Below are 10,405 nucleotides of genomic sequence, written 5' to 3'. Positions count from 1 at the left end.
GACAAAACTAAAAATGAGTAGAAACATGGAGATAAGGGACAAAAGGAAAGAAATTACCGAGAAGTAGTAGCTGAACTGGTGACAATACATTATATTCACTGAAACAATGCAAACAAAATAGCACAGTGGAACACACATCGGTAATAAATGTCATGGTGGAGAAGAATGATGGTGAATTTTGTTACTGGGTAGGACAGTGCCCAGTGCGGACAATGCCCATGTTCAAAGAGAAAATCCTACATATGGATCTGATTGGGTGGTCAGACAAAGAGCATGCCCATAAGCAGAGCCCAATGTTTCATCAGGCTCAAAACCAACTCTGTAGAGGGAAATAAGGTCCAGGCATCTCCATTTTCTTGTATTGATATTCTAGAAATATTAAAAGAATATTTCTCTCTCACACAGAGAAGAAGATATAATGAGTTGAGTGTGCACATTTTATTAATGGGAATTGTAAGGATATAATGTAAAAGACCACAAAAAACATAGAAGAAAACTATTTGTAATCCAAAATTCCAGGGTCAGGTAAGTAGTAATTATGTGTATGCACGAGAAGGTTTAAATCTAAGCCATCTAAGTGCAATGAATGCCTCTATAACCTTAACATTCTCAGAACTGCAGCAAGCTTCATTGAGTCAGCATGCAACTGATCAGATTATTTTAGTTAATCTAAAAATTTATCAGATTCTTTTTAAGGGACAGTTAAATTCTAACTTGTAGCTAGATTTTTCATGAATTGATTTTTAAAAAATTCAAATTGTGGTTTGTTCTGCTTAAAATCATTCTTGAACATCTCTGTTTTACCTTACCCAGAAGTGTTAGAGGGATTTAGAAGGCCAGCCACATGTAAGAAAGTTTATTTGTAAAATACCAGTCAGATAAAGGATTATAATTTGGAATATGCCAAATATTTTTAAAACTCAATGATAATAAAAAATAACTACAAAATTAGAAAAAGACACAAATAACCACTTCCACAAAGAAGGTATAGATAGAAGAAAAGCACATGGAAAGCCAATTAATGGCATTATTTTTTCCTGGTAAAACTACATTCTAACAATACTGCACAAGTGTCAAAATGTTCAAACTTTCAACCTAGAATAAAGACAGCAAATGCCTAGAAAAATTTTGAGCAGCAATAGTTCTCATTCATTGTTATCTAAAAATGAAAACAATTTGAGCATTTCTTTTAAAAAAAACTAACTCTATTAGTTATTTTTCTATTTCTATAATAAAAAAGCATAATCTAGGAAACTTACAGAAGAAAGTTTCACATTGGCTTACAGTTCCAGGGGGTTAAAGACCACCATGATATGGTATGAAATGGATGGAAGCTAGATCCTCAGCTAAGAGCTCACAGCAGGAACCACAAATAAGTAGAGACAGAGAACTGTAAATGACCCAAGTCTTGAAGCTCCTTAAGCTCAACCCCAGTGACATATGACCTCCATACCCCCTAAGGCTCTTAAAGGAGTGCATTAACAGGAGATCAAGCATTTAAATGCCTGAGACTATGGGGAAGGGGGCATCTCATTGAAACCACCACATTGACCAACTTCATACTGTAGATTCCACAATCATCAAGAGTCTTTGGGTTTACCCAAAGAAAAAGAAATTATATATTCACATAAAAATATACAGAAATGAGGTTGTAGCAGTTTTATCTACAAGAGATTATGTCCAAGCTTAAAAGAAGTCATGATGTACTTGATGGATAATGGCAGTTAATATACAGATACTGGTATCTTATTTCAAATGAAATGAGCTATGAAGCCATGAAAATACATAGTATAACAATGGAATATTACTCAGCTATCAAAAACAATGACTTTATGAAATTCATAGGCAAATGGATGGAACTGGAAAATATCATCCTGAGTGAGGTAACCCAATCACAGAAAAATACACATGGTATGCACTCATTGATAAGTGGGTATTAACCCAAATTCTTGAATTACTCTAGATGCACAGAACACATGAAACTCAAGAAGGATGACGAAAATGCAAATGCTTCACTCCTTCTTTAAAAGGGGGACAAGAATACCCTTGGCAGGGAATAGAGAGGCAAAGTTAAGAAGAGAGGGAGAAGGAACACCCATTCAGAGCCTGCCCCACATGTGGCCCATACATATAGAGCCAGCCACCAAACTAGATAAGATGGATTAAGCAAAGAAGTGCAGGCTGACAGAAACCGGATGTAGATCTCTCCTGAGAGACACAGCCAGAATACAGCAAATACATAGGCGAATGGCAGCAGAAACCCACTGAAGCGAGAATGGGACCCCCGTTGAAGCAATCAGATAAAGGACTTGAAGAGCTTGAAGGGGCTTGAGACCACATATGAACAACAATGCCAACCAAGCAGAGCTTCCAGGGACTAAGCCACTACCCAAAGACTATACATGGACTGACCCTGGGCTCAAACCTCATAGGTAGCAATGAATAGCCTAGTAAGAGTACCAGTGGAAGGGGAAGACCTTGGCCCTGCCCAGACTGAACCCCCAGTGAATTTGTACTGTTTTATCTGAGCTGATAAAGTCTTAAACCCATGGGAAACTGGCAAAGCCTTCCCCATTTTGCTCAACCTCAGAAATGACAAAGCCTTCCCCTGTTCCAAACATCAGTGATTAAGAACAATTAATCAGAGTTCTCTGCACCCAAATCCCATAAGAGGGAGAGCTAAACCTTCAGAGAGGCAGATACTCCTGGGAAGCCAGAAGAGACTACACTCTGCCCACATTTCTGACTCCAGAGGAAAACACCAAACTCCATCTGGGACCCTGGTGCACAGGGGCTCCCAGAAAAGGCAGCACATGTCCTCCTGGTTGCTTCCCTCGCAGAGAGCTCAAAAGCAACACCCACGAGCAAACTTGAGCCGCGGGACCACAGGTAAGAGAAACTTTTCTGCTCCAAGCAACCTGACTGGTGGTCTCAGGACACACAGAGGCAAAATTCCTCTGGGACTGGACTCTTCCGGTTTTTAGCTGGATTCCCAACCTCTTTGATCCCCACCCCCAGCTCACTGCTCCCAAACCCCTTGGGAGAGAGAGCTCACTGCCCATACAGGTAAGCACTCCTGAGACTGCAGAGCAGAAAAGACCACCAATACTGCCCACCCCTGTCCACAAACCTGGCCCAAGAGAAAACTGTATATGGCCTCTGGGAACCAAAAGATAAGGGCACTGGAGCTGAAGGTCCCCTGCGCCGCAGACACCATCGGAACCTGAAGGGGACGGTTCAACAGTTCTCTGCACCCAAATCCCATGGGAGGGAGAGCTAAACCTTCAGAGAGGCAGACACGCCTGGGAAGCCAGAAGAGACTACACTCTGCCCACATTTCTGACTGCAGAGGAAAACACCAAATGCCATCTGGGACCCTGGTGCATGGGGGCTCCCAGGAAAAGTCGCTGCAGGTCCTCCTGGTTCCTGCCTTCATGGAGAGCTCAGAAGCAACACCCCATGAACAAACTTGAGCCTCTGGACCACAAGCAAGACCAACTCTTCTGCTCCAAGTGACCTGCCTGGTGGACTCAGGACACAGGCCCACAGGAACATCTGAAGACCTGTAGACAAGAAAACTATACCCCCAAAAGTAGAACACTCTGTTCCCACAACTGGCTGAAAGAAAACAGGAAAACAGGTCTACAGCACTACTGACACACAGGAGTATAGGACAGTCTAGCCACTGTCAGAAATAGCAGAACAAATTAACACCAGAGATAATCTGATGGCGAGAGGTAAGCGCAGGAACCCAAGCAACAGAAACCAATCTACATGGAATCATCGGAGCCCAATTCTCCCACCAAAGCAAACACTGAATATCCAAACACACCAGAAGAGCAAGATCTAGATTTAAAATCATATTTGATCATGATGCTGGAGGACTTCAAGAAACACATGAAGAGTTCCCTTAGAGAAACGCAGAAAAACATAAATAAACAAGTAGAAGCCTATAGAGAGGAACCACAAAAATCCCTGAAAGAATTCCAGGAAAACACAATCAAACAGTTGAAGGAAATAAAAATGGAAATAGAAGCAATGAAGAAAGAACACAGGGAAATAATCTTGGATATAAAAACCAAAGGAAGAGACAAGGAGCCGTAGATACAAGCATCACCAACATAATACAAGAGATAGAAAGAGAATCTCAGGAGCAGAAGATTCCATAGAAAGCATCAACACAACTGTCAAAGATAATGTAAAATGGAAAAAGCTACTGGTCTAAAACAAACAGGGAATCTAGGACTCAATGAGAAAATCAAACCTAAGGATAATAAGTGTAGAAGAGAGTGAAGACTTTCAACTCAAAGACCAGTAAATATCTTCAACAAAATCACAGAAGAAAACTTTCTTAACCTAAAGAAAGAGATCCTCATAAACATACAAGAAGCCTACAGAACTCCAAATAGATTGGACCAGAAAAGAAACTCCTCCTGTCACATAATAGTCAAAACACCAAATGCACAAAATAAAGAAAGAATATTAAAACAGTAAGGGAAAAACATCAAGAAACATATGAAGGCAGACCTATTAGAACCATACCAGACTTCTCGCCAGAGACTATGAAAGCCAGAAGATCCTGGAAAGATATCATACAACCTAAGAGAACACAAGTGCCAGCCCAGGTTACTGTATCCTGCAAAACTCTCAATTAACATAGATGGAGAAACCAAGATATTCCATGACAAATCCAAATTTACACAATATCTTTCTACAAATCCAGTGCTACAAAGGATAATAAATGGTAAAGCCCAACAAAAGGAGGCAAGCTACACCCCTAGAAAAAGAAAGAAACTAATCGTCTTGGCAACAAAACAAAGAGGAGAAAAGCACACAAACATAACCTCACATCCAAATATGAATATAACAGGAAGCAATAATCACTATTCCTTAATATCTCTCAACATCAATCGTCTCAACTCCCCAATAAAAAGACATAGAATAACAAACTGGATATGCAATGAGGACCTTGCATTATGCTGCCTACAGGAAACACACAAAGACAGACACTATCTCAGAGTGAAAGACTGGAAATTAACTTTCCAAGCAAATGGTCTGAAGAAGCAAGCTGGAGCAGCAATTCTAATATCAAATAAAATTGATTTTCAACTAAAAGTCATCAAAAAAGATAAGGAAGGACACTTCATATTCATCAAAGGAAAAATTCTCCAAGATGTATTCTCAATCCTAAATATCTATGCTCCAAATACAAGGGCACCTACATACATTAAAAAACACCTTACTAAAGCTCAAAGCACACATTGCACCTCACACAATAATAGTAGGAGATTTCAACACCCCACTCTCATCAATGGACAGGTCATGGAAACAGAAATTAAACAGAGACGTAGACAGACAAAGAGAAGTCATGAACCAAATTGACTTAACAGATATTTATAGAAGATTCTACCCTAAAGCAAAAGGATATACATTCTGCTCAGCACTTCATGGTACTTTCTCCAAATTTGACCATATAACTGGTCATAAAACAGGCCTCAAAAGATAAAGAAGGATAGAAATAATCTCCTTCGTCCTATAAGACCACCACGGGCTAAAGCTGGTCTTCAATAAAAATAAGGGAAGAACACCCACATATAAATGGAAGTTGAAGAATGCTCTACTCAGCAATAACCTGGTCAAGGATGAAATAAAGAAAGAAATTAAAGATGTCTTAGAATTTAATGAAAATGAAGGTACAACATACCCAAACATATGGGACAAAATGAAAGCTGTGCTAAGAGGAAAACTCATTGCTCTGAGTGCCTGCAGAAAGAAACAGGAGAGACCATATATCACCAGCTTGACAGCAAACCTAAAAGCTCTAGCACAAAAAGAAGCAAATACACCCAGGAGGAGTAGAAGGTAGGAAATAATCATGTTCTCTCTCTCTCTCTCTCTCTCTCTCTCTCTCTCTCTCTCTCTCTCTCTCTCTCTCTCTCTCTCGATTCTTGCTTGGGGTAAAATATTTGATCTGTCTGTTTCCTGTTCCTCAACCATACCTCTGGATATTTGCTGCCATACCAACAAGCCATGATGGACCAATAAACAAAAAATCAAGTGTTACTTCCAAAAGTTTCCTTGGCAGTGTTTTATAACAGCACCAGAAAAGTAGCTAATGCATAAATTTACAACAGAGAGGGTACTTCTTGCTGTGAAGAACCTGACTACGATGTTTTTGGAGGATGGTGAAGAGATTCAAACGTTGGAATGGAAAAGCAGTAAAATGTTGTAAGCAGAGTTTAGAGGATAATTCTAGTATAAGCATTGAAGACAATAGTGCTGGGAAAAATGTGGACTGTGGAGGCCTAACTCAGGAGGTTTTTAAGAAGAACATATATTAGTAATTTATAGCCATTCTTGTGATATTGTGGCAAAAATCTGGCTGTTTCTCTCCATAAAATAAGAACTTGTCTGAGGCTAAATTTAAAAGTAATAAACTAAGTACATCCGTGGAGAAATTTCAAGAACGTAAAGTTGAGTCTGTGATGTGGTTATTACTGATAATGCACATTCAACCCTGTAATGCAAAAGAGTAGGTGGAGCACAAGTATAAAATTTACAGTGTGGAAAGAAAAGGGGTACTATGTGGCATAACAATATAGCCAAGGCCTGGACTAGAAGATAGGCCACAATTGTTATGATTATTTATCCTTGCTATCGAGATACTGCTTTGTGTGAAACAAAGGAAGTATGTCTTCATTACAATATCCAGCAAAGCTAAACATCCATCATAGTTTAAATGACAAATCCTACTATAGTGTCTTATATTCTGTCCACCTCCTCTGAGCTTGGAGGGAAAGGAGTAGGTGGTGACATCCCATGTATACTCTCTCCACGTAATGTTCTACTATGGGTCTCTGCATCTGTTCCCACCTGTTGCAGAAGGTGCAGTGAATAAGGCACTTCTCCACGTTCAATGAGTTGTGGGGCCCCTGATGTCAGTTTCTGGAGAACAATCCATCTTCTTAGCAATATCCTTGGTTGTTTGGGGATTTTCATGGGAATCCTAGGCCAACAATCAAGAGTTTTCTTATAGAAGGAAGGAAAGGAAGAAGGAGGGAAAGAAGGAAGGGAGGAAGGAAGGAAGGAAGGGAGGAAGGAAGGAAGGAAGGAAGGAAGGAAGGAAGGAAGGAAGGAAGAGGAAAGAACAGGAACAGAACCTCTTAGAGTCACATTTGGGTTGTAGCAGGGTTGGAGGGAGTTTGATCTAGACCTCTTCCTCATTATCACCAACCTATGAAAGCAATGCCTACATCTATAGGACACTAACTACCACTTGGAAGAATGAAGTCTCTGGCTATAGGATAATATCTTGAATGGGAAAGAATGGCATTAATAATTAATTAATTATCTAAAACTACTTCTAGGAACTGAATACTTACCATTCTGGAAAAGAGGAAAGATGTGTTCTTATTTGTCCTGTAATGGTCAAACGAAAGTGGCCTAATAGTGACCTTGTCAGGAAAGAAAAGGCCCTGGGCAAGAGATGACTATTCCAGGGACCTTAGAAATATTTCAAAGCCTACATATATATTAAAATGAAAATTAGTTAGCATGTATTATTTACTCTCAATAGAACCATCTAGGAATATGTAAGTTGATATATTAGTCTCTTAATTGCAGCACCACTAAAGATGTTCTACCTCACTCCACAATAAACCCAGTCTGTTTTCTCTACTAGTCTCATTTGAATTCTTTTAGCAGGGATCATAAGGGATGCAGAAGTGCAAGGAGTTCAAAGAAAAGTCCTGGAGACCTTTCTAGGCAAGTGTATAATTGTTGCTTATATAAAGATACAGATACAGGAAATTGAACAGAGGTGTATAGCAATGGGGGATAGAAAACTGAGGGTAGCAACCAGAAATCCCCAAATGCCAGGAAAACAAGAGCCTCCCAGAACCCCATGGGGATGACCTTAGCTGAAATATCCCACAGAGGGGAGGGAAAACTGATGAGACCAAATCCAGAGGTTAGGGATGGGGCCACCTACTCATCTCCAAAACTTTAACCCAGACTTGCTCATGTCTAAAAGAAATGCAGGGACAAAGAGTGAAGCAAAGACTGAAGGATAGGCCATCCAGAGACTGCCCCACCTGGGATTCATCCTACATGCAGACACTAATCCAGACACTATTGCTGATACCAAGACATGCTTGCCAACAGGATACTGATACAACTTTCTCCTAAGAGGCTCTTGCAAGATCCTGACCAATACTGATATATGGAAGCTTGAAGCCAACCATCGGACTGATCACAGGAACCCCAATTGAAGAATTAGGAGAAGGGCAGAAGGAGTTGAAGGGGCCTTATCTAGCATCAATGGGAGGGGAGGCCCTTTGTCCTGTAAAGGCTTGATGCCCAAATGTAGAGGAATGCTAGGGCGGTGAGGCAGGAATGGGTGGATGGATGGAGAAGCACCTCATAGAAGCATGGTGAGGAGGGATGGTATAGGGGGTTTGCAGAGGGAAAACCTGGAAAGGGGATAACATTTGAAATGTAAATAAATAAAATGTCCAATTGAAAATAAAAGAAAGATATAGCTAGAGATATAAGTATATAACTTATCAACTTGAGCTGGCCATGGTTTTTATGCCCATAATTACTTGCAGCGCTCAGGAGGTAGAAGCAAAAAGATGTCCAGGAGCTAAAGGGCACCCTTGGACAAATTAAGTTCTATACTCTGTCATATATATATATATATATATATATATATATGATATATGTGTGTATGTATGTATTAGTATGTATTAGTATATATTTATATTTGTATAAGTATATGTGTGTATACGCACACATGAATATATATATATATATATATATTTATATATATGTACTTCAGTTACCATTATCAATACAGTTTGTCATTATGTGTCTGTGTTCATTCCCATATTTTAACAGTTCATCATTAGCAATATTTGCAACTAATTATATCTTCCAACATTCCATGATCAAACAAGCCTTTATTCTGGAACCACTGAGCACTTTATGTTTTTACCACACAGTGAAAGAAAATTGGCAAAATGGCTGCTATTGGTGCCACAGAAAACAAACAAACAATCAAACAAACAAAAACGCTCAAAGGTTTACTACCTCAGTAAACTATTTCTTTCTTGGTTACTTGTCTTCTGTTCTTTCTAAACATTTTCAAACTTTCTCTCTTCTCTTCTAATTTTAGCACTCCTTCAATGTGCATAGGATACTTCCTGTTATTTACAAAGAGTCCAGAAAATACCCTAGAAAAAACCAGGGACCTCTGTTAACTCTGAACGGGAGATGGCTTGTCAGCAACTCTTAGCATTGGCTTCCTCATTCCAATACAAAATGTTCCTCTTCTCTCCAACCAGTTTAATCATTCATACAGTAGAATAAAACTGTCTACTACAAAAGTAGATTTTCTTGAGTATTGGAAGAATTAAAAAAAAGAATTAAAAAAAATTAATGTTAAAAACTATGATGACTTTAATTTTGTATTAAACGCATTTTTGCATTACAACTTAAGCATGAGCCTATAGGTACTAGGAAGCAGAATGTGACGGTTTGAATGATAGATGTTCCCAATAGGCTCAGACATTTGAACACTTGGTCCCCAGTTGAGTAATATATTAGTTACTTTCCTGTGGCAATGAAGACCCAAATTTACTAAAATGCAATTTATAGAAGGGAGAATTTATTTGGGCTTACAGTTCTAGAAGGATAAGAGTCCATAAAGGTAAGGAAGCATAATAGAATGCAGGAAGCTTGGTAGAAGGAGCAAATAGCGGAAATATCATGTTTTTAACCATAAGCAAGACACATGAACAACAAGCTTCGAATAGCAAGAAGTTTGAAGAACACAAAGCCTGCCCCAGTAACATACTTCCTCAAGCAAAGCTGTAGTTTCTTGATGTCAACAATAAGAACCACTAAGTAGGAACCAAGTCATCAAGTATCTGGGACACTGTTACTTAGACTACTACAGAGAACTCTAAGTGCTTCCTGGATAGAGGAAGTTTATCACTGGAGGCAGGCTTTCAGATTGTACAATCTCTTTCTATTTTCCAGTTCAAGTTTTGTACTTTGATTATGGTTTTAAAAAAATGGGACCTTTTAACTTCCTGTTCCTACTGCCATATCTGGTGCTTGCCGTCATGTTTCCTTGTCATAATGGACTCATACCTCTGAAAACATAAGCCCAAATAATCATCTCCATCTCTAGGGTGACTTGGTAATGGTGTTTTATCAAAGCAATGAAAAGGTGAGTAATGCAGTATTAAGAATTGAAGTTCTTCAAGGAAGAAATAAAGATAGAAATTAAAGACTTCTTAGAATTTAATGAAAATGAAGGTACAACATACCCAAACTTATGGGACACAATGAAAGCTGTGCTAAGAGGAAAACTCATAGCTCTGAGTGCCTGCAGAAAGAA

The 10,405-nt window shown here is 39.1% G+C and overlaps 1 pseudogene; it reads left to right on the top strand.

Moving 5' to 3' along the window:
- Positions 1-212: 212 nt before the first annotated feature.
- LOC116912707 overlaps positions 213-10,405 on the top strand; it is a 64,904-nt pseudogene continuing 54,711 nt past the window's right edge.

This window comes from Rattus rattus, chromosome 11, assembly GCF_011064425.1.
Source record: "Rattus rattus isolate New Zealand chromosome 11, Rrattus_CSIRO_v1, whole genome shotgun sequence".
Taxonomy (NCBI): Eukaryota; Metazoa; Chordata; class Mammalia; order Rodentia; family Muridae; genus Rattus; species Rattus rattus.
This window is presented reverse-complemented; position numbering and strand designations above follow the sequence as displayed.